General features: G+C 45.7%; 1 long non-coding RNA gene across 1 annotated transcript; it reads left to right on the top strand.

The window, feature by feature from the left end:
* Positions 1-1,487: 1,487 nt before the first annotated feature.
* Positions 1,488-13,596, top strand: LOC118666065. Its single transcript, XR_004970826.1, has 2 exons — positions 1,488-1,970; positions 13,003-13,596. It is a non-coding gene; the product is annotated as an uncharacterized LOC118666065 (long non-coding RNA).
* The last annotated feature ends 10,275 nt before the right edge of the window (positions 13,597-23,871 follow it).

Genomic DNA, 23,871 nt, shown 5'->3' with positions numbered 1-23,871 from the left:
CAGAGCCAAGTGTGGTGGGCAGCAAAGGCCTGGATTCCTGTGCCCTTGACGTGGCTCGTCTATGTATCTAACCCAGTGCAGCATCTTAATCAACTCTTCCCACCACTGGCTTCACTGGCACCTTATCAAAGGCTCCCCCGTCTCACTCTTAGCACCGCTCCCTGCTTGTCCTCTGAATGGACAGCTCTGCCTGGCTGAACTCTTCCGTGGTCTCTGAGGTTCTCAACTTGCCCTGCTCTTGACATTTTGTCTTTAGCTCCCATTGCTCCAAGCTTTGTGGCCGCAGGGAAGCCCTCCCTACTCCTGAGTAACTCCACCCGCCCCTCTCTCCCCCGTTCTGCAAACTCCAGCCCAGGCAGGGCCCAGGCCCCCTATTCACTCCGGAGATGTCAACATTTGCACAATTTCTAATTCAATTCCCAGAAGGTAGACATACAGGGTGGTGGGGCAAAAGTAGGTTTACAGTAGTGATTACTCAAAACAGTGTATTCCTGTAATTTTTTAATTAATTTTATATTATTTTCCATACAAACCATTTTTAAAAATCAATTTTAACTATAAACATACTTTTGCCCCACTCTGTTTCTTTATTATCCCTGCCACCTTGACAGATGAGAAAATCGAGGTTTAAAGAGGCAAAATCACCTGCCCCAATCACCCAGATGGGAAGTTTCTTGTTCTATTGCTGTGTGCCAATTTACCACAAACTTCAAAACGTAACACACATCTACGACCTCATTCTGTGCATTGGGAACTTGGACATATTTTATCTGGGTGTCCTGTTTCAGGGTCTCGTGGGCTACAGTCAGGGTGTCCCCCAGGACTGGGGTTTCATCTGGGCAAGGATCCATTCCCAAGGTGCTCAGTAGTTGTCTTGTCGACAGAATTTGAGCAATTCAGTTCCTTGCCACGGGGTCTTGTGCGATGTAGCTGATCACTCCACTCCTTCAATGCGTGTGAGCTGAGAAGGCAGAGCCTGCAACCTCTTATAACCTAATCTCAGAAGTGACATCCCATCACCTTTGCTGTATTCTGTGGGTAAGAAGGAAATTGCTAGGCCAACCACACTCAAGGGGCGGGGGGGACTACACAGGGCAGAAAGGGGGAGGGGGATCATTAGGGGCTATCTCAGAGCCAGCCCACCACAGGAAGTAGCCCTTGGGTTTTAACTCAGGTCTTGGGGTTCTTCCTTCTATGCTTGTCTGGATCCTACATGGTTATGTCCTGCTATGGCCTGAACAAAAGGGTGACAATAATATCACTCTGCTCATGTGACTCCATCAACTCAAAAATCTTTCATCCTAGCCAGGGATATTGAGTAACCTGATATTAACAAGCAAAACATGGGACTTTCACCCTAGTGGGTTTTGCTCAGTGGATAGAGCATCGGCCCGAGAACTGAAGGGTCCCAGGTTTGGTGCCGGTTAAGAGCACGTACCTTGGTTGCAGGCTCCATCCAGGCCCTGGTCGGGGTGTGTGTGGGAGGCAACCAATCCCATCTTTCTCTCACATTGATGTTTCTCTCACTGTCTCTCCCTCCTCCCACTCTCCCTAAAAATCAATGGAAAAATATACTTGGGTGAGGATTCATGCACACACACACTTTCAAATGAACATGCTTTTCCAAAACGGAGTGTTGTTTAAAGCTAAGTAGCTGAAGTGATGGGGGAAGGAGCAGATGGCGCGCTGTTATAAAGGCAGCTGATGACAACTGTCATCGCTATTTAAACCGGTCCTGCATCCGTAGACCAGTGGAAAATAACCTCAGTACGCTCAGCCCGTTGATCAAACGCTGCCACCCGGAGGAGGAGGTGGGTCAGAGGAGGAGGGGATAGCCACCACAGCATCACACCAGCCTCTCTCTGAGCCACCTTCTTCCCAGCCACACGGGTACACACAGCTCCCAGTCTGTGTGACGGACCGGCCCCTGACGGACAGAACATCCTTCCGTGACAACAGCTGGGAGAGAGGTGAGTGCCAGCCCCCTCTTCCTACCCCCACCCCAACCAACACCACTGCTCCTGAGAACTGCTGACAGGACAGCACCCAGCACGGTGGCTTCTCAGCAACCCCATGACAGTCTCAGGCATCCTCCTGCACCTGTTCCTGGGGCTCCTGCTGAGTGGGCTCCCCGCCCCTCATGATCACTTCAGTTTCCACCCCCTTCCCATTATCTCGTCATCTGTACCTTCTGTCTCTAGCATAACCCAGATGGGTGTATTTACCTAATAGCTATTTACTAAGAACTCATTATAGGCCAGATATCCTTCCAGGCAGGGAGAAAGAGATGTTCTTTGTCTGTGGGCATATATGTACATAGATACCTATGACCTAGAGGCTCAGAGCACGGCTTTGAGGTCAGCAACAGTGAACTCTACTTGGGCAAGTTATTTAAATGTTCCTAGCCCCTGTTCCTCTTCTGTAATATGGAGATCGTTATTCCTACTGCTGGGACTGTTGTGAGAATCACATGAACTAAAATTTGTGGGTAACACTTAGTACCGTCCCCAGCACATAATAAATCCTTAACAATATTCCCATGTGATCAGGGAAGCCCTCCCTACTCCTGAGTAACTCCACCCGCCCCTCTCACCCCCCATTCTGCAAACTCCCCACCCTCACCACTCTGTAGCTTCCAAGAAGGCTAGAGCCACATGTGTCTGGATCCCAGCTGTGTCCCCTGTATGTGACACAGGCCTGGCACATGGTGAGTGCTCAATAGCCATTTGAAGAATGGCTTAATAAATGAATAAGGAATACCGCAGTTAATGACAAAACATTTATCTAAAGCAACTTTGCAAGGGGCTCAAAGATCTCTCAATAGCATCTAACTCCGTTTCAAAGTCCACCTTGGATGATGAGTAACAGGTTTGGCCATTCTGTTAGATGTTTGACCAAGGCCTAAAGGGTTAATCCTGCCTTGCCGGAGACCATACACTGAGTCTGGCCGTGGTTAGGAGGTGGAGTGGTTAGGAGGTGGAGGCGGAGACTGTTGACTCTCTCAGCTCACTGCTGCGTATCTGGTGTGTTGAGGTCATCTTCCCAGCCTGACTGACTGAGCAAACAGGGAACAGCCCCTCTGAATGGGGACTTCCTACTTCCTTGTGACCATGGCTCTTTTTGGAAAAAACCAATCAGTTGGCCCAGGCCTTGATGCTGAGCAGCTGCCTGCTACTGTACATGTTAGTTCAAGAGGGTGATCTGACCGTCCCTGCGGTGACTCCAGCGCCCCCATGGGCTGTTTTCCTGCATGGCAAGGTCATCTGCTCAAGGGTGACCAGCAGCCCTTCTTGGAGAATGATGACAAATCTCGGTGTCAGGTGATCTGGCTCCTAGTCCCAGCTGCACTCACTGGGTGACCTTGGCCTTGTTTCCTTACCCTCTTCACACTTGCATTTTCTCTTCTGAAAAGGAGGGACTAGAACACCTGGCAAGGATGTGATTGAATGATGTATGACCAAAGGTTCCCAGCACAGTTCCCAGAGAATGCTTGTGGAGTCTGGACCTGAATGCAGGGCCAGCGCTAACCATCCTCTGTGGTGACAGGCCCGGGAGAGTCTTCTAGTCCCCATCTCTCCCCATAGTCTGGCCTAATTCCCATCGGCATGTTGGGCGAGACAGTGATTTTCAAGCTTTATCTCCCAGAAGGACTCTTTTGTCAAGCAAACTGAACATGGACTGGAACCGAAGCACATGAAACTAAGAAGGGGGAGCTCACTTGTCAGAGCAGAGCTAGATCTTGTCTCTGATCTGCCCTCAACATTGTGCAGTGGCCTCGCATGTCTCTCCAGAGGCCCCAAAGCTTCCCAGAGCTTGGTTTGAAAACAACTGAACAAACAATAACAACAACTGAACTAAAATTCCTATATGGTCCCTGTCAAAGCAATAATACTATCAATACATTATCATAATATAAATGTTACCTATTATTATTATCATGGCTGACATTTACTGCAGTGGTTCTCAAACCTTAGCTTACATCAAAATCACCTAGAAATCTTATTAAAACAAAGACTGTTGGGCCCCACACCCAGAGTTCCTCGTTCAGTAGGTTTGGGGAGGAGACAAGAGCTTGTAATTCTAAGGGATTCCAAGTGATGCTGACACTGGAGCCTGGGAACCTATTTTGAGAACTGTAGGTTTACTGCGTGATTTTTGTATGTTAGGCACTATGCCAGGCATTTTTTACCTGGAAAGTTTCATTGAATGCTCACAACTACACTTTGAGGTAGGAATCGTTCTATTTATATATCTTATTTAGAGATGAAGAAACCAAAGCTTAGAGAGTCTAAGTCAGAGGTTCTCAACCTGTGGGTCGCGACCCCTTGGGGGTCGAACGGCCCTTTCACAGGGGTCGCTTAAGACCATCGGAAAACACATATATAATTACATATTGTTTTTGTGATTAATCACTATGCTTTAATTATGTTCAATTTGTAACAATGAAAATACATCCTGCATATCAGATATTTACGTTACAACTCATAACAGTAGCAAAATTACAGTTATGAAGTAGCAACGAAAATAATTTTATGGTTGGGGGTCACCACAACATGAGGAACTGTATTAAAGGGTCACGGCATTAGGAAGGTTGAGAACCACTGGTCTAAGTGACTTGCTCAGGGTCTTACAGCTATTAAGTGGCAGATTCCAATCCAGGTCTGACTCCAAAGTCCTTGCTCATAACCAAGATGTTAAAATAAAAATGTTTTACAAGGGATGGCTACAGTTATCCCCCTGTACTTATTTGTATGTATTGACCCAGTACTGATAACTTAATGAAATGAACTGGCTCTCGGGGGAGGGGTTCCAGCATAGTTGAGGTTTGACGGAGAACAGAAAAATAAGGCCAAATGGGAATGGCTGAAGACCAGACCATTGCTTATGATGGTCTGCCCACCTGGGACACCTGAGCTTATGATGGTCTGCCCACCTGGTACCCTGGAGATATTGGCCAAAAGAGGCAGTACTTGTGACAAAGGACAGAAAACATATTTTACTGTATTCATTTATTTATTACTTCATTCATTTACAAAATACTTAATCTCTACTGTATGCTGAATGCTGTATAGAGCTTGATATATAATGAGAAGTAAAAATAGACGTCGTCCAGGACCCTTGATGTCTATAATACACTTAACATAATTAAATCTAGTGACAATTTTGCCCAAATCTTGAAATCTTGATATTCAACTTTGGCCACATGATTCTCTTCTATTCCAGCCAATTGGTTCTGACTCTCTCAAGTCTTATTATCTTACACTATTCACTCTGTTTGAGGGCCTAGTGAATTTCCATTCTGACTCATGCAGTTCAACCCAATTCTGACGTCATGGTCTCAAAAGTCTGCCTTCTCAATAGATGTTTTATATCCTTGATTATGGACAGGATCTGACTGATGTTTGATAATTGGTAACTTGGACATATGACTAATGGATAGATAGAAAAATTTTTTAACTGGTCTGCTCTTGTGTTCTCACTCATTATTGCTAATTACCCAAGGTGTCTGATGTGCCAGATGGACGCTTAATGAATGGCCTAATGACTGAATCTGAAACGCCATATTCCGGTTCAAGAGAACCGTGGTCCTGGGAGTGAGGTTCGTGAGGTCTCATTCCGTCATCCATTCACCTTTCCTTTTAGAGTAGGTTTGAGGAGGCCCAATTAGATCCAGAAGTCCATCTGGTGCTGTTTGATTCCAAGGGAATCTTCCCCACATCCTGAGTTTAGCATGTTTCCTGTAAAATCTCATGTTGGGGAAAACTGTCCTACTTGTTCCAAGTTAGATTTATTCATTTTGGCAATGTTATGACTTATTTTAAAAGTACTAGTAGAGAGGCTAAGTCTTGACAACTGAAAAGCCAAGTTTTGAGGGACCATATGGGAGAAAGAAGAAGAAAATGGAGAAAGGAATGCTAGGAAAGAAAAATCAGTAAGAAATCCAAGATTGATGTGAAACAGTTTTCATAATGAGCTGAAGAGAACTGCTAGGCTGCCTCCTAGGGACACAAGTTCCTGCTATCTATTCTGCAGATGTGTTTGCATTAAAAATAAAACAAAATTTAAGCTTCAAAGTAAACATTCACCATTCAGGGCAGACATAGGGACTCCTTGCTTTGAACAAGTGGCAGCAGCCAGTTTTCTAGAGTTGGTCTGGAGCAAGTTTTTGAAACAAAGATTGTAGTGATAGCTGCTGGCACATGGGCCTGTGGAATGAAATAAGTGCTTTCCAAGAGAAAAAGAAAAAAAGGAACTATTAGAAGAAGGAAAAAAAAGAAGCCACCCACACATCCAGTTCTTTTGGTTAATGTCAGATTTTACTCACCAATCCTAACAGACCCACCAATGATCACTCTTATTTGGGCATTTCTAGGGGAAAAGAATCCAGTCTGTGAAAAGCCCCAGTGGTTGTGTTATGAAAGATGCTGTTTTTATTTTGGCACAAAATTAGCCTGAGCTGAAATACCCCCAGCTAGAACATTCATACTGCCTACTCATGCCTGGCTCTGCCCTTGCTTTTGGCAGGGCACCCCTGTAGTATGCCTTGGCCCTCTCCCCAGGTTACCTGGCCAGGTCCACATCAGTGCAGTGGGTGGAGGAAGATGAAGATGAATTGGTATAGCTGAGTGTTTAAGAGCTGAGGTTCTAAAGCCAGAAAGATCTGGGTTCGAATATCAAATCGGCCTCTTTCTATGTGACCATGGGCCTCAGTTTCTTAGCCTAGATCTGAATATATATATATTTAGAGAGAGACAGAGGGAGAGAGAGAGAGAGAGAGAGAGAGAGAGAGAGAGAGAGACTGGATATATATATATATATATATATATATATATATATATATATTCATTGATATTAGAGAGGAAGGAAGAGGGAGAGATAGAAACATCAATGATGAGAGAGAATCATTGATCAGCTGCCTCCTGCACATCTCCTACTGGGGTTTGAGCCCACAATCTGGACATGTGCCCTGACCAGGAACCAAACCATGACCTCCTGGTTCATAGGTCGATGTTCAACTACTAGGCCACGCCAGCCGGTCCAGAATGGACTTTTTAATGTATTTCTCAGCTTTCTGCAGTGTCTCTTCATCTCTGAGGCAGGCTGGGTGTCAGGCTGACTGATGGGGAAAGGACACAGGGTGGAGGATGGAAGGAAAGGAGACAAACACATCCGTGTGGTACCTGACCACACCAGGAAAAGCACAGTGCTGCGACTGACCAGGACACCGCAGCTTCCCGCAGCCAGGACGGGAAACCTGTTTCACAGACCCCGGAAGCCTACACAACCTTGCAGACAATTTGAATTTTGCAGAGAAAACTGTGCACATTTCCCCATCTAGTCTACCAGGTGTGGACCTATATCAAAGTTATTACCTGTCTCTGATCTGCCGCTGACCTAAGTGTCAGATGCACTTCCAGGGCTGCCACCCATCCCCATGACAGGCCAAGAGTCTATCCCAGAGCAGCGAAACGTTGCTGTGTCTCTGGGAAGGAGTGCACGCTCAACCCAAGCTGAGGTTGGCGGCTCCACCCTCTTGCCAGCCTTTACAAGACTACGCATCCATCGAGCTTCAGGCTGTCTGGGCCTCCTGGTCTGGTCCTTCTGGTCGACCTGCCAAGCCTCACTTGCAGGGTATGTGGCTAATGTAACTCCAATGGCAGATGGTCAGGATCACCTTTCAGAGAAAAAGGGCCAGCATCCCATTTCTGGTGCAAACATATTGTGAGTTGCAAATCCCTGTTCCACGTGCATGAAAACACTATCAATAAACTTCAGACAGAGATGTCGTTTTAAAGTGAGTTTGGTGCAAAAATACTAGATATTATCTGAAAATAGAATTCTGTGATCAAATTTAGCCAACTCATCTGAGTCTCTCATATACAGCTGTACATTGCATTGCCCAAATGGGGTGTGATATGTGATACTGACTAAGTCAGTTGGCCCCAAAGACTTTCTGACACAGATAGCTCTTGGGACTGTTGTCCGGCGGGTCACCCATTGAAGAATACTGGGACTGTGCACACTGCTCTTGTTACAGTATATTGCTCTGTGGTTCTGACCGCTGTGGTTTGTGGTTAGAGAAAATATTATCTTGTAGAAGCTAAGAGACTAAGAAGCAGCAATTTGGAATCACTATCCAGGCCAACCTCATCCTTCCAGTAAATGTCCAGATACTAAAAAAAAATAAAAATAAAAATCAATGACTGGATGGTGGCCATTGCTCATTGCAGACTGGACTCCTCCGGCTTTGTTACTGCTCCTCCAGGGTCCAGGCTGTTTCTTTTATTTATACTTTCTTTACTGAAGCACAAGTATAGTCTTCAATAGCCCTAAAAGATGGTGGGGGTCACAGGGGGTATCTCCGAGTCATTGCAGGTGCTAAATCAGTAGCTGATTCATTATTAAATAAATTCACACACTAAATGTGTAGCACCTCCTATGTACTGGGCCCTACAGAAAATACAAAGCTGAAAAGGCAAAGTCTTTATTTTTTTTTTTTAATAGCTTCTGTGCCAGCTCTGATGTCTTCAGCCATTTATGTTCTAGAAATCATTACAGCAACACATTTATAGATAAAAACAACCCATCTAGAGATGAATGAAATACACAGCTGGTTCCAGTTTGGGTGCCCTGAGGTGAGACACGGTTCCAAGGTAGTAGAATAAGGAAGGGAGAGCATGGCTTCACTTCCACTTCATTTCGGTGAACTTCTTGGAAGAGGTGATATTTCGAAAGATCTGAAACAAGGATACTGTATGGCTCCCAAGGTGAGTTGTTCAATAAGCGTATAAAGATCCAGGCTTGAAAATGCTAGCACCATGAATGAATGGAGGCAGCCTGCTCCCACAGCTCAGATGCGTGATGCTGGGTGTTCTGAATGTCTTTGTTCACTGTTGGAGACAACTTCTGCTGTTATTTCCTAACTCCCACTGTTGTGAACTGTCAGGCCAGTGTTTCATTATAGTCTTGGCCCTTCATCAGCACGGTTCATCCAAAGATGACAGGGTCTTATGAACAGAAATCAGGCCTTGGACCAAAATTGTAATAAATCATGAGCTTCATTAGCTAGGTGAGGAAAAAGGACTGACTCCTAGATGACAGATTGGCCTTGGAGGAAGAGGGTAGACTCCATGTGGCTTTCAGAAAGGTTCTGTTGTGAATTTTGACTGACCCATGAGGCAAATATTTTTGCGGGGGGGGGGGGGGGGGATGGTATGGAAGGAGGGCAGTAAGAGGCAAAGGAGGAAAAGAGGGGAAATTGGGGGTGGATGTTCCCTCCATCCACTGTTCCAGCAATATCATTTGAGCCTCCAGAGAAATGTTAGCATGGTCTGATGCTTCATAAATAGTAAAGGAGAAAATGAAATTAATTTCTATTCAAGCCCAATTAAGGTCTACGGGAGAAACTGGAGACTTTTCCTCTCACTCAAAACAAACAAAAGGCTATTAATCATGTTAGATGGTGGTTGAAAATATTTGTGTTGTTTGTGTGTAAAATTGTAAGTAAACCATTCAGGGCTAGTGTGTGTGGGCGACAAGAAATACAAACACAAGAGAGGAGAGGAAATGAAAAGGCAGTGGTAATAATAGACTTGGATTAATACCAGGGTTTTCAAAGGATCCCAAACAACTTCAGATTCAATTGAAATCGCTTTGCCAAGGACTCAGACCCATTCCTGACCCATCTGTCAGCAGGCTGGCTGCTGTTTCCTAAGGAATATCTCCTGAATCAGCCCTTTCCCCTTGGTCCTTGGTCCCAAAGCCTGTCTTGTTCTCAACTCTGAATGTTGTCGCCATGATTGTGTGGCTACAAAGCTCAGTCAGGCTGCCTTATGTGTCTCTGCTCTTCAATCCACCTTATTTGATTTTGCCACATTCATGCGCTCATTCATGTTTTTCTTCGTCTGTAATTGAGGAAAGTCCATAGAATTAGTTAGATGACCCTTGCTGAGCCTGATGAAGGCACTTCAGACCAGAGGTGTGTCCTGGTTTAGTCGGTGGCCTGCTGAGGCAGATAGGCCCCCAAATTTGGTTTCTTTAAGTGGCCTGGAATCTTTGCATTTGACTGAGAAGGAGAGGTGGTAAGCTGCAGGGTTCTAAGCCAGGAGACTGTAGGTGCCGGTGCCTTTCTCTGGTTCGTGGACAGTTTTGGAGCCTTCTGGGAAAGAAGACTTAACAACTAAAGCTGGAGAAGTTGTTTTTATAAAGTGACCTGGGATACCGGAGTACGACAGTAGGGAGGAGGATGAAGGGGAGATGCCCAAACAATGCTGCTCAGTCCTCTCCCCACCCCACCAGGTGACAGTATGTCATAGAACTGAGGGGGAAGGGGGGGTCACTTTCCCTTCTTCTGCCAAAAATTCAGCTTGGCAGCTTTAAGGACAGGAGCCTGTGATGAACAACCATAGGCTGATCGGGAACCTGGTGTGGGCTTATAAGCAGGCCATTATATGCTCTATCCAGGGAGAATAAACTAAAACAAAAAGAACAAGAACGAGCCAGTTAGGAGTTCAAGACAGAGACTCCTGGTGACCACCATTATCCATGTGTTCTGTCTATAGACACAGCTCACCCAAGGATATGTTTTTATTGATTTTAAGAGAGAGAGAGAGAAACATTGATGTGAGAGAACCATCCATTGGTTGCCTCACATATGCACCTGAACTGGGGATCTAACCTGCAACCTTTTGGTGAATGGAATGACACCCCAACAAACTGAGCCACCTGGCCAGGGCAGAACATAGACATATATTTTAAAATCTAAAGATATTTATTGAAGCCAAGTCCCTCCTTGGGGTGGGCCGCCAAGGCATGGAGATAGCTCATGTCTTTTTACACACCTCGGTGAGTTTTCCTCCTGCTCCGACCGAGGTCACACTGCCCAGTGAGAATTGTAGCCTGGGCCCTGGAGAGTCTCCTAGTCAACACTTCAGCTTCAAACAGGAATCTATCAAGATTACCTTAGATCTGGGAGAAGGCACCTGAGTCCCCTCCCTCTTTACTTGCTTGTGGATAAGCTGATGTGGATAACTTCTTGTTCAAGTGCTCAGGGCTAGATCTGAGTCAACCAGGAGAAACAAAGAAGTGTGTCACTGCTGACACCTTTAACAAGCGCCCTGCAGCACTCCCAGCTGTCGCAAGTGTCCCCATTTCACTCCACATGCAATCTGTGGCTCCTGTCGCCTCCTCACACTGTGGGACACTTATGAAGATGTAGCAGATGGCTGTGTGTGGCAACAGTGCTCTTTTCCCACTGTGAGGAGTGGATTCCCCCCCCCCCCCCATAAATTCCTTTTTATTTCATCCAAAAATAATTTTTCACTATATCAAAAGCAATGTATTGTTTTGATATTGTAGAAAAGTATAAAGGAGAAAATGTAAACCTCCCCTAATGCTACATACTGAGACGGCCACTGTTAACGTTTTACGGTATTTCCTCCCCATGTTTTCCTTTGTGTGGCTTAATCCAGCGGTCCCACTGCCCAAGTACACTGATGAGCCTGTGCTAAAACTTTCACATCTCCCAGGCATTCATTCCTACAGCAGCAGACCAAGCCACAAGTGGGGTGCACGACAAAGAAAAGAGCTATTCCGCCCATAAGAGACACAAACCCAGAAGGTTCCTCACCAACCAGACCTGATCTTGACACAGGCAGTTTAGGTGACATTCAGCTAGTTCCAGATGTTTATTGGAACATAGGCGATATTTACCTATAAAAAAAAAAGATTGTAAATGGTGGTTAAATGGCCCAGACCCCAAAAAGCATAGTGATGAGAAATGTAACTGAGAGATCATTGATAGTAATTCTAATCGCAGATTCCTCCTAAACCCTCCTGAATTCCAGGTCCCTCTGAGACCTTGGATCTCTCTAAATCAGTGGTTCTCAACCTTCTGGCCCTTTAAATACAGTTCCTCATGTTGTGACCCAACCATAAAATTATTTTCGTTGCTACTTCATAACTGTAATGTTGCTACTGTTATGAATTGTAATGTAAATATCTGATATGCAGGATGGTCTTAGGCGACCCCTGTGAAAGGGTCGTTCGACCGCCAAAGGGGTCGCGACCCACAGGTTGAGAACCGCTGCTCTAAATGCTGAGGGTGTGTAGCTTCAGCTGGGCAGATGGCAGTGGTCAAAAGCACAGTGAGAGGACTCGGGTGGGAGAGGCATAGATAGCATCATTCACAAGTCCTGTGCTGCTAGTTTGGGAGTCAGGGTGGAAATCATGGGCTTTGGAGTCAGTGCTGAACAGGTTCAAATCCCAGTTCTGCCTCTTACTAGCTGGGTGAGTTTGAGCAGATTGCTGAACCTCTTTGCGTTTCCAATTTTCTTATGGTTAAAAATGTGAATAATTATTCACATCCCTAGGGATTTGTGTAAAGATGAAATGAGATAGGACATCATTTCTCAGACTTGAGAAAGAGACTATCTTACAGATTCCCACTGTTGACTTAAATTATTTGAATTAGGATATTTCTTAAATATCAACAAATACTCATACTACTATAAAACCAAAGGTGGGCTTACAGGTAAGTAGAAACCAAACAACAAGCCAACAAAATTAAAATTGACTAATGGGATGGATGATGTTATTTTATAAAAATTAATGCAGCTTCTTGACATGTCAGTGAGCGCCAAGATGTGCTTCTTGGCACCCTGAGCCCACCATATGCCGTGATTCCACTTGCCTACCAGCTTTCCCTAGTCTAGACATTGTAGAGGGGAGAACTGGAGACTGGATGTCGCCCCTGACACATCCCATTTGCCCCTCACAGTATTCATTCTTTTTCAATTACTTGCTGGTAGAAAAGAATCAAGGAATTTCACAGGAAGTCTGCCTTTTCAGCTTCTCTTGCAGTTGAGTGGCGGCCCCCTCCAGCCTGAGCCCTGGCTTCTAGTTTTTCCCCAGCCTCACGTCCCTTGCTGTACTCAGTCGTGTAAGCCACCAGCCCTGGTGGTGCCTCCTTAATCCACTGCCTACTCTTTCTCTAAATTTTAGTGAACACCGGGTAGACTGAACCATCAGAACAATTGCATGGCTGGCAGAGACAGACGAGAAGCAGAGGCCAGCCAGGAGTGGGAGACAGCTGCTAGGAGAAAGGCAAGCCAACATGGCCAGGAAACCTATAGCATTCAACAGACATTCCGTCCAAAAGCTGAGCTCGGCGGACGTGATGGACAATGCCCCGAGTATCTAATAGTGAAGTCAATTCAAAACAAAACTGGTTTTTTTCTTTTATGAACACAAAGCACTTAAATAACACTCCAGTCTTCAGCAAAGCTGCAGAAAGAAACCATTCATGCAGTGTGAGTTTTAAGGCTGGCTTTCGCTTTTCAGCGGGCTCCCGGTGTGAAAACGTGTGTTTCCTCCAGCTCCTCTCTGTGCAGCATGCAGACAACCCTGTCAGCACTTTTCCTGCCAATGTTTTCCCGCCTCGCAGATCACTACGTCCACTGACATAGATCTCAAGCAAACTTTAAACAAAGACGTGTCTTGTCTTTACCGCCCACTTAGCCTGCTGCTGTCTGTCTCTTGCAACATTTCTGTCTGTCCTTACGTCTTTGGAATAAACTGACTCTGTGTTTCATCGGACCTTAAGTCTCCTCACCCGTTATCTTTGTGCCCTTTCACATTTTGATAGGCTGTGTTCAACTTTTTAGTTAAGTGTTTATGGCTGGTGGCACTCCCCAGGCCCCTTGCACTTCCCAGCGTGCTGGTATTTGCATGACATTAATATGCAAAGGAGATGAAATGAAACACTTCCTTATTCAGTTGAGAATTCACAGTTCTAGCGCTGGAGATGGGCTGGTGTATTTTTAATAGATTTTTATGACACCGAGTTTTGCTCCTGGGTTCGAAAGCAAGAACATTCCCAGATGTTTGCCTGCCTTTGTTCTATTTTTCTTCCTTCCGTTTCCTTCCTCTTTCTCTCTCTTGCCCTTGATGGGAATCCGGACCTACTAAACCCAAAATATGGCATCTTGGCATATTTCTTTTAATCTGAAAACAACTTAATCAGGAAGGTCACTCTGACTCCTCCTTCACCCCTGAAACAGGTCATAAAACCCTCATGTGCGCGGGGCCTCTATTCCTAGAGGAAAAGAGCGTGGTTTTAGAACAGCCCTAATGAACAGGCCTGGCTCAGTTTCCCCCAGTTGACTACACTGACCTCATCGGAGGGACCTACCACATTCCTCCTCTGTCATCAGCCAGCATAAGAACACTCACGTCTGACTGGTCCTTTGGATCTTCATTTCCTTATGAAGGCTCCCAGGTCACGTAAAACACATTAAGTAAGTGTGCGTGCTTCTCTCCTACTCATCTGTCTTTGTCAGTTTAATTTCCAGGCCCAGCCAGGGACTCCAAGAAGGTCAAGGAAAACTTTTTCCTGCCCTGCACCCTCTCTACTGTGGACTTTGCTGGATAATAATGCATCAATGTTATCCATTTTGAATTTGGGCTGCCCTGGGATCTGTGGTTGTAACAACTCATCCGTTGTTACAAATCCCCCCTCTGGTGCAGGAGGTTAGCAGCGGGGGAGGCTGTGGGTGTGTTTCTTTAGGGGTATATGGGAACTCTCTGTATTTTCTGCACAACTTTGCTGTGAACCTAAAACTGCTCTTTAAAAACAGCAGTCTTCCCTAGCTGGTTTGGCTCAGTGGATAGAGTGTCAGCCTGCGGACTGAAGGGTCCCGGGTTTGATCTGGTCAAGGGCACATGCCCCGAGTGTGGGCTCGATCCCAAGTGGGAGGCTTGCAGAAGACAGCCAATCAATGAGTCTCTCTCATCATTGATGTTTCTATCTCTCTCTCCCTTTCCCTTCCTCTCTGAAATCAATAAAAATCTATATTTTTAAAAAATAAAAACAACAGTTCATCTAGTAGATAAATATTTTAAATAATTCAATATTCACCTACTCTATGATCTTGTCATTCCGTTCCTAGGTATATACACAGAACAATGAAAATGTGTGCCCACCCTAAGACTGGGACACAAATGTTCACAGCTTTATCCAGGGGAACTGGTAACTGGAAACAGCTCAGGTGTCCATCCGTGGGCAGGTGGGTAAACACGCCGGGGCACTTCTCCAGGATAAGCACGCACGATGGTATGAAGGGGAGAATGATCTCCCAAAGCCTCTCGCACTCCAAGAGGAAAGGAACCTTGGCACGCTCATTCTGTGAGTGCTGCTGCCCGGCGAGGGTGAATAGGGGTGCCCTGGGCTGCTTTGGGCTGTGTGTCCCCACCCCCAGGGAGTGTCCCAAAGTGCAACATTGGGACAGACCCACAGGAAGTCACTTGTTTCTTTTCTGGGCCCCCAAACACGCCCAGATCCTCCCTTCAGCTTGCTCTTGTGTCCCCCACCTAAGAGGCAGGTGGAAGGAGGGCCTACTGATAGTCTCAAGGAGTCAACAGCGAGGTCATAACTGGAGAGGAACATGGGATTGGAAAAAACTCCTGCCTCACCTCTCTCATACCCTTTCATGGGATTCTCAAAGAATGGGAACCTATTTTAGCAATAACTGCTACATTATCAGCCTATTTTACTTACTGATGATTGTGTAACAAATCGATCCAAAATGTAGTGGCTGGAACAAAAATGACTTCCTGCTTCTTAGGATTCTGTGGGAGGAACCGGCTAGCGTGATTCATGTGGTGTGGGATCAAGCACTGGGAGGCCTGGAGTGGCTCATTATTCGTGGACAAAGGGTCCTCTCTATGTGGTTGCTTGAGCTTCCTCATGGCATGGCAGCTAGTTTCCAAGAAGAAACACTTCAAGAGCGCAAAAATCATAAATTGCTAGGACTTTCTAAGGCTCAGGCCTGAGACTAGAATGGTGTCACTTTTACCACATTCTATGGCTTAAAACAGATCCCAGGGCAGCCCAAATTCAAAGGAAAGGGGCGATATAAAAGCCCGTGAACATAAGGAGGCATTACAGTCTACCTCATGGAAATGACCCAGAGGGAGGAAGAAGAAACTTTTTTTTTGGCGGGGGGGTGGGGGTGGGGTGATGGGTATGCTTTTACCTTGACTGTGGGGATGGTTTCACAGGTGCTACATATACCAAACTTATCAAACGGCACACTTTCAATTTGTGCAACTTATTCGATACCAATCACACCTCAGTAACGCCATTTTTTAAAAGAAAGCCATCTACTTACAGAATAGAGAAATCGTTTAGTAAATTATGGTAGACCCATTAGGTGGAATCTTTTATAGCTATCATCAGTGATGAGAGCATGAAGTAACGCTGGGAAATGCTGGTACATAGGCCAAGTGAAAAAAGCAGTGTGAAATTCTGGGTGCACTGAACATGTTATAAACGTGTGTGTGCGCAAGGCTAGCCAGGCATCTGCCAGATGAAAATACCTTCATTAGGGAGGTAGAATACCATGCATTTCCTCCTTTCATTCTCTACATTTTCTGCCATGTTGCTGTGTAATTCATCTCCCGATCCTTGCATTGGGCACTCACTCAATTATCAACATGTCGGGCCTCTGCAGCTCAGGCTCTGTCCGTGCAGATCCTGCGTCTGTCTGTCTGTCTAAAGCACTTTGTTCCTGACACAGGGCCGCCTGCTCTGGGCCTTAGATGGGGCCGGCAATGCCGCCATGGAGCGCCGCACACTCTGTCCTCTTCAGTCCTAATAACAGGCACGCTCCCTCTCCCACCAGGAGCTGTCACCAACCTAAACGGGTCCTATTTCACAATTGCTTCCTGATGAGCCATTCCTTGCCCACTTCCTGTGCTGCGCCCGTCTTATAAAGCCGCTGGTTGAGCAAGCTCTGTGCGTCTGAATCACCGCCAGCTGCCAGCTCCCAGCTCCCTGACGGTCTGCCCAGCTGCTCACCCCCGTTTAGCAGAAGCGCACAAGGCTTCATGCGCCTGGCAGCATCCAAAGATAGCAAGACGGCGACTGCGGTGTCAGCTGCACTTCCCTCCTGCCCTCCAGCTCTCCCTCCTTCCTGACACTATCTTTTCACAAGAGAAGGGGAAGCGTGCTTTTATCCTTTCCTAGATGTCACACAAACACCAGGCAATTTCCCCACGAGATGGGCTTGGCAGACCAGTGCCAGAAATGGGGAGAGAAGAGAGTTGGGCCTTTTAATCACACCTATTGACTCCAAGTACCCATTTCACCTGCTGAGATGCTGCTTGCTGTCTGCTTCAGGCCAGCCCTGCCCCTCCGGATGGTGAGTGTGGAGAGACAGCCGATGGCAGGCTGACACGTACAGTTTCATGGGCCAGAATGAAGTGTGGGGAGCAGGTCCATGAGGAAGGAATTCAAGCCAGAGCCAGAGTGGGGCCTGCCAAGTCCCTGTCACCTGCCGGTACATGGTGTGACAGGGGGGTAGGGTGGAGATTGAGTGTGTCAGGGTGCAGGGGGCCACATCTGCATCCAGCCCAGCCGTGTCTTCTGTCGGCGAGGCTTTGGGCTGTGAGCAGGCAGCCTGAAGTCTGTCAAGCTGCTCCTCAAGGTGGCCAGGCTAAAACTCAACTCCATACGACAGAACCGCCAATTTGCCATCAAACTAATTTGTTCTTAAAATGGGATTTTTTTTTTCAGCAGGAGGCCTTTTTTCAGAGTTCCCTGCTTGCCCTCTGCCTCTCTCCCTTTCTTGTTGACTCCCTGCTTTAAGTTTGCATAAAACTTTTTGCAGAAGTAAGTTTTGCATGTGACACTTGCCATTTAACAGGTCCAGAGCTGGGGGACACTTGAGTGAGAGACGCCACGGAGTGTGTGGTGGTCTGCTAGGTGGCAGCGGGGACCCTCAGCCCTTCCTCTCTCCTCTTCTCCCTCCCTGGTCACTATGAGGCAAAGAAATGCAAGCAGGGGCCCAGGTGCACACCTACTTCCCCCAGCACATTCTGGAAGGAAGTGGAATACCGAAAAGTCTTCCTTTTTGTGTTCATGATTTACATAACAAAAATGTCTCTTCTCTCTCTCTCTCTGTTTCATTATTAGACTGAATACAGTCTGTGCTCCTTACAGAGAAGTGATTGGTTCCTGGGTGCCCGAGACGATCCCCAAATCTGAGGATGCCTATATCTCTTATATAAAATAGCATCATAGTTGCATGTAACCTACACACATCCTCCCGTCTACTTTAAATCATCTCTACATTACTTATAGTGCCCAATATAATGCAAAGGTTATATAAACAATTGTCAGACATTATATTTTAGGGGAAAATGTCAAGGGAAAAAATGTCTATTTAGGATAGACACAACCGTTGTAGGCCTACCTACATAACATCAGTGTAACTTTTTCTTTTAATATTTTTGATCAGAGGTTGGTTAAATCTGTGGATGTAGAACCCATTAATAGGGAGAACAGACTGTATTTCAAAACAGTTGGGAGAAAGCTATGAAGCTGAACCCTCAATGATGTAAAAATCCCATTTATGCCTCATCCAGAAAGCTTTCTTTGCAAGCACAAACTGGGCGACCGGAGGGAGCTAAATTTATGCCTCAAGATTACTTTTTTAAGGTTAAAAATTGCTAGTCTATCATCTAAAAAAGTGATGGTGCTTGAAATCCCTCAGACATTCTAAGCACTGGAAATAAAGGTTTTAGATTTTATTTCAGCTTGTTAGAGATCCAAAGCAATAGGCTGGACCATATAACCTCGGTGTTCAGTAGGACCATAACCTAGGTGTCCAGCTAGACCATATAACCTTCTACTGACGCAAGTGAATCATGGCTGTATTTGAATGTCTTTTATGTAAAATACAGTGGTGGTAATATATGCCCCTGAGCCTTGTTTGCTGAGTGCCTTCAGAGCATTCTCAAGTCTTACAAAAGAAGATTCTGGAAAACAGAACATGCCTGGTCCCTACCCTAGTCGGGCCAATGACAAGTTCGATGGTTTTTAGAGCGCCAGTGCTATGGGTCTATAACTGTCAACATGCAGTCTTGTTTTTCTTTTATTTTTAAAAAAAATATTTTTATTGATTTCAGAGAGGGAGGGAGAGAGATAGAAACATCAATGATGAGAGAGAATCATTGATCTGCTGCCTCCTGCACACCCCACACTGGGAATCGAGCCCATAACCCAGGCAGTGTCCTGACTGAGAATCGAACAGTTGACCTCCTGGTTCATAGGTTGATGCTCAATCACTGAGCCACGCTGGACGGGCTTGTGTTTCTTTTATCTACCCTTCCTCCATCGTCTTACCTGGACATCAGATGGCAACTCCTGCACAGCTCCTGGAGGTGCCACTATGGCTGTTGCTATGTTGGCCACACTTACACATCTGCTTTACCTACAAGCCTGTCTTTAGCCTCATTCTGAGTCTTCCGTTCTTGCAGGATTATCTTTTCTACTGCACGTAAAATAAGTTGTTGACATTTCTTTTAACTGCATATGCAATAAATTATTGCCTTTCCTCCACTGGAGAGAGAAAAAAGAAAACACAGCAGCTGAGGAAGAATCTAAAACCCTTCAAGGTCAGGCCCTGGTGAAGGAGCTCGTCTCTATCTCCTCCGAGATCAAAATAAGAGGCAATTAATTTACTTGCAAGGGGCAGTGGGTAGACCTTGAAAGAACTCCCAGATACTGAGGATTTCTAAACTCGGGAGTAAATTACCTGGGTGGGATAGCATCTGCTTCCCTTGAGGTATTTAGAAGCTGGAGCAAGAGCCAAACAGGACTTCAGAACCCACGGGTTTGCGTGGAGAGAGAAGAATTAGGCTGTATCTGCTCAGAAGGATGTGGGGAGCAGCTAGCTGACTCAAATCCGTCTTTCCCCTCCTTCTATATCATCTCAAGGAACCCAAATAAACCAGGCCAGCGGTGATAAATACCTGGCATTGTATATTTCCAAAATACTTTCGTTACTTCAGTTGGTTCTTACAGTGGCAACACCCATGAGTTAGATGGGAAATCCACGTATTATTATTGTCAGAGGAACAGGCCACCAGGATACAGGGACCTGCCCTCCCAGCTGCTTAGTTAGCATCAGGGCTGGGCCTAGTCAGGGTTTCCTGATGCCTTGCTCTTTCCAATTGATGTTCAGAAACTCTGAATCGGGCGAAGTATTAGGGATGATAGGGATTCCACCACAGTTTAAATTACTTTTCTGAAGAATGTTTGATGTGTTTTAAAATGGACCTAATAGTCCTGGCAGGGTTTGCTAAGTTGTTAGAGCGTCAGCCTACAGATCAAAGGGTCATGGGTTTGATTCCCAGTCAAGGGCATGTACCTCAGTTGCAGGCTGGGTCAGGGTGCCTGTGGGAGGCAACCAATTGATGTGTCTCTCATCTCTATCTATCTATCTATCTATCTATCTATCTATCTATCTATCAATCATCTCTCCTCCCTCCCTACCACTCTCTCTAAAAATCAATGGAAAATTATCCTTAGGTGAGGAATTTAAAAAACACAAAGGACCTAATGCGGACTTTCCACCTTCCCTCCTTGTTAAGATTTGGCTGGAGGGCGCTGGATGGTTTGACTTCTAACTACGTGTATTAGAACTGACAGAAACTGCAGATGGAACTACATTGGAGAAAAAGAAAAACCCAGAGCGAGAGCGAGCGCTCCTCTGCCTCATTTCATGGCCTGCTTACCAGGAAGGCAGTGTCCCAGGGGCTCGACTCCAAGCCAGAAAACTCCAGGGAACTCATTGTCGGGAAGTGACAGCCTCGCTGGAGGCAGACAGGCCAGATGATCTGATTACAACTTCATCGTCCAACTGCAGTCCTGCATGGCTCCTTGCCTTGAGAAATTTCGAGTACGACTGAATTTTAAAACATAATTGAAACCTCTTTATGTCTTTCCTACGGATATGAATTCAAAGAAGGGAGTCGCTGAGTCCATATGCAGGTTTTCTTTCCAGGGGAGTGGAGGGTGGCAGGGAGAGCTGGCAAGGAATCAGCTGCCAGTGTCCACCTTCTAATCGATTGTAACTGCTCTGCTGGCTCCCCAGCACCCCTGCCAGCAGCCTCACCTATTCTTGTTTTAGGGCACAGGTTTGTTTCAGAGAGCCAGCTATAGATCAGCAATGTCTGTGAAAACCAGGAAAATAAGTATTTGTTTATTTTAATATTTTTATTTATTTTTTATTTATTTTTTTATTTTTTATTTTTTTAATATATTTTTATTGATTAAGATATTACATATGTGTCCTTGTCCCCACGTTACCCTCTACCCCCCCCCCCCGCTCATGCCTTCACCCCCCCCCCCCTGCCCTGTTGTCCGTGTCCATTGGTTAGGCCTATATGCCTGCATGTAAGTCCTTTGGTTGATCTTTCCCCCTTACCCCCACACTTCCCTACCCTCCCTCCAAAGCCCGACAGTCCAATCAATGCCTCTCCGTCTCTGGATCAGTCCTTGTTCATCAGTTTATGTTGTTCATTATATTCCACAAATGAGTGAGATCATGTGGTATTTATCCGCTCTCCAGTTCCATCCACGCTGTGGCAAATGGTAAGAGTTTCTTTTTCTTCTTCCTCTTCTTAAAGAATACCTTTCAGCATTTCATATAATGCTGGTTTGGTGGTGATGAACTCCTTTAGCTTTTTCTTATCCGTGAAGCTCTTTCTCTGACCTTCTATTCTAAATGATAGCTTTGCTGGATAAAGTAATCTTGGTTGCAGGTTCATGCTATTCATCACTTTGAATATTTCTTGCCACTCCCTTCTGGCCTGCATGGTTTCTGTTGAGAAATCAGCTGACAGTCGTATGGGTACTCCCTTGTAGGTAACTGACTGTCTTTCTCTTGCTGCTTTTAAGATTCTCTCTTTGTCTTTTGCTCTTGGCATTTTAATTATGATGTGTCTTGGTGTGGTCCTCTTTGGATTCCTTTTGTTTGGGGTTCTCTGAGCTTCCTGGACCTGTAAGTCTATTTCTTTCACCAGGTAGGGGAAGCTTTCTGTCATTATTTCTTCAAATAGGTTTTCAATATCTTGCTCTCTCTCCTCTTCTGGCACACCCATAATTCAGATGTTGGTACGCCTGAAGTTGTCCCAGAGGCTCCTTACACTATCTTCATATTTTTGGAATCTCTTTTCTTTTTTCTTTTTCAGTTGGGTATTTTTTGTTTCTTTGTATTTCAAATCTTTGACTTGATTCTTGGGATCCTCTTGTCTGCTGTTGGATCTCCGTAAATTATTCTTTATTTCAGTCAGTGTATGCTTAATTTCTAGTTGGTCCTTTTTCATGTCCTCCATGGTCTCACTATACTTATTGAGGGACTCATTAAATTTATCGGCGGTTTCCATAAAATTCTTGAAAAACCTTATAAACGTGGCCTTGAACTCTATATCCAGTCGTTTGCTTTCCTCCATTTCTGTCATTTGTGACCTGTTTCTTTGTCTCCGCATTTTGGCTGCTTCCCTGTGTTGATAGAGTGGCTTTGTGTGCTAGGTGTCCTGTAGGGCCCAGTGGCTCAGCCTCCCCAGTTACCTGAGGTGGACACTCTTGGTGCACCCCCTCGTGGGCTTTGTGCACAGTCTTGTTGTAGCTATGCCTTGGTTGTTGTAGGATCACTGGGAGGAATTGACCTCCAGGGCAATTGGCAGCGAGAATCAGCTGCCCTGATGATGCTCAGCTGTGTAGCAATGCAAGCGGCTGTGGGGCCTGGGCCTTCTCTTGGAAGCTCTGAGTCTATCTGGCCCGGCTGCGGTTAGGTAATTACAGGTTGCAAATGGCCGGGGCATTCATATGCAAAAGCCTCTGCCGAAGCCTGGGCGGGGCGGGGTCTCAAGGAATCAAAGGGCTGAGAAAGCAGCTATGGCGGAGCCTCAGCCCCGCCCTAAGGAGTCGCGAGTCCCAGTGTCCCGGCAATGGCTGCAAGCACCTCTGAGGGAAAGCCGCTCTCAAGCTCGCCCGCTGCCAGACAGTCCAGTATCTCCCCGTATGAGCCCTGGGTCCCCAGAGACTTCCCGGAACCGGATTTCAGAGCCGTCGGGAGCTTGTGTCTCCCTCCGGATTCAAAAAGACAGCCGCGTCCTCAGGTGCCAGACCCTTTCCGCGCGCGAGCCCCCGTACCTCTGCACTCCACCTCCGCAGCTCCTCCCGCTCGCAGTGTGCTTTTCTCTCCTTCTAGTTGTAGAATTTACACTCAGCCAGCCCTCCTGTAGTTCTGGATGATGTCCACCTTGTGTTTTTGATGCATTTATCGATTGTTGTGGGAAGCAGAAATTTCCCGGTGTTTATCTATGCCGCCATCTTAGTTTCTCTCTATTTTAATATTTTTAAATAGTATTTAATATTTTTGTAGGAAATATCAGTCTGGAGCTGGAGAAGAAGTGGTTATATTGTTCTGTTTTGAAATATACACATATTAATACACACATATTTGTGTGTATGTGTTTGTAAATCCCTTAGGCATCCGCCCTCCCCTATATAAATAATTAAATCTGTGTGTGCCTGTGTGTGACCATACCATATAAACACACACACACACAAACACACACAGAGGCTTTAATGTATGAGGACTCAGCAGAACTGAATTTCAGCAACTTTTTGTGTTTTTTTTCAACTAAATTATAGTCCCTTTAATTTTACCCCTTTGTAACAGATATGGGAATCCTGGCTGTGATAACAGTTTTCTTTGTTTTAATCTGAGAAAGAAAGTGTTAAAAAGACTCAACAGGCCCCAAATAGAGTCACTTGTGCTAAGCCCATGTCCCCAAACCAAGACTAATATCTAACCTGGTTACAGTTTCAGCCTCTCCCAGGAATGTGATCTTAACCAGTCAACATGGAGTTACCTGTTCAGCACTAGTCAGGTAATCTGCCTGGTAGACCTCCTACCTCTCCCTAAAGGAAGGTGGCCTTGCCTGAAGTCATTCACATTTCGCTAGTAACTTCCTCGTCCTGTCCCCTCTGCCTATAAAACTCCTCCACTCTGTACC

Source organism: Myotis myotis, unplaced genomic scaffold (assembly GCF_014108235.1).
Source record: "Myotis myotis isolate mMyoMyo1 unplaced genomic scaffold, mMyoMyo1.p scaffold_m19_p_11, whole genome shotgun sequence".
NCBI classification, from domain to species: Eukaryota; Metazoa; Chordata; class Mammalia; order Chiroptera; family Vespertilionidae; genus Myotis; species Myotis myotis.
Note: the sequence above shows the minus strand (reverse complement) of the source record. Positions and strands in the feature narration are given on the sequence as shown.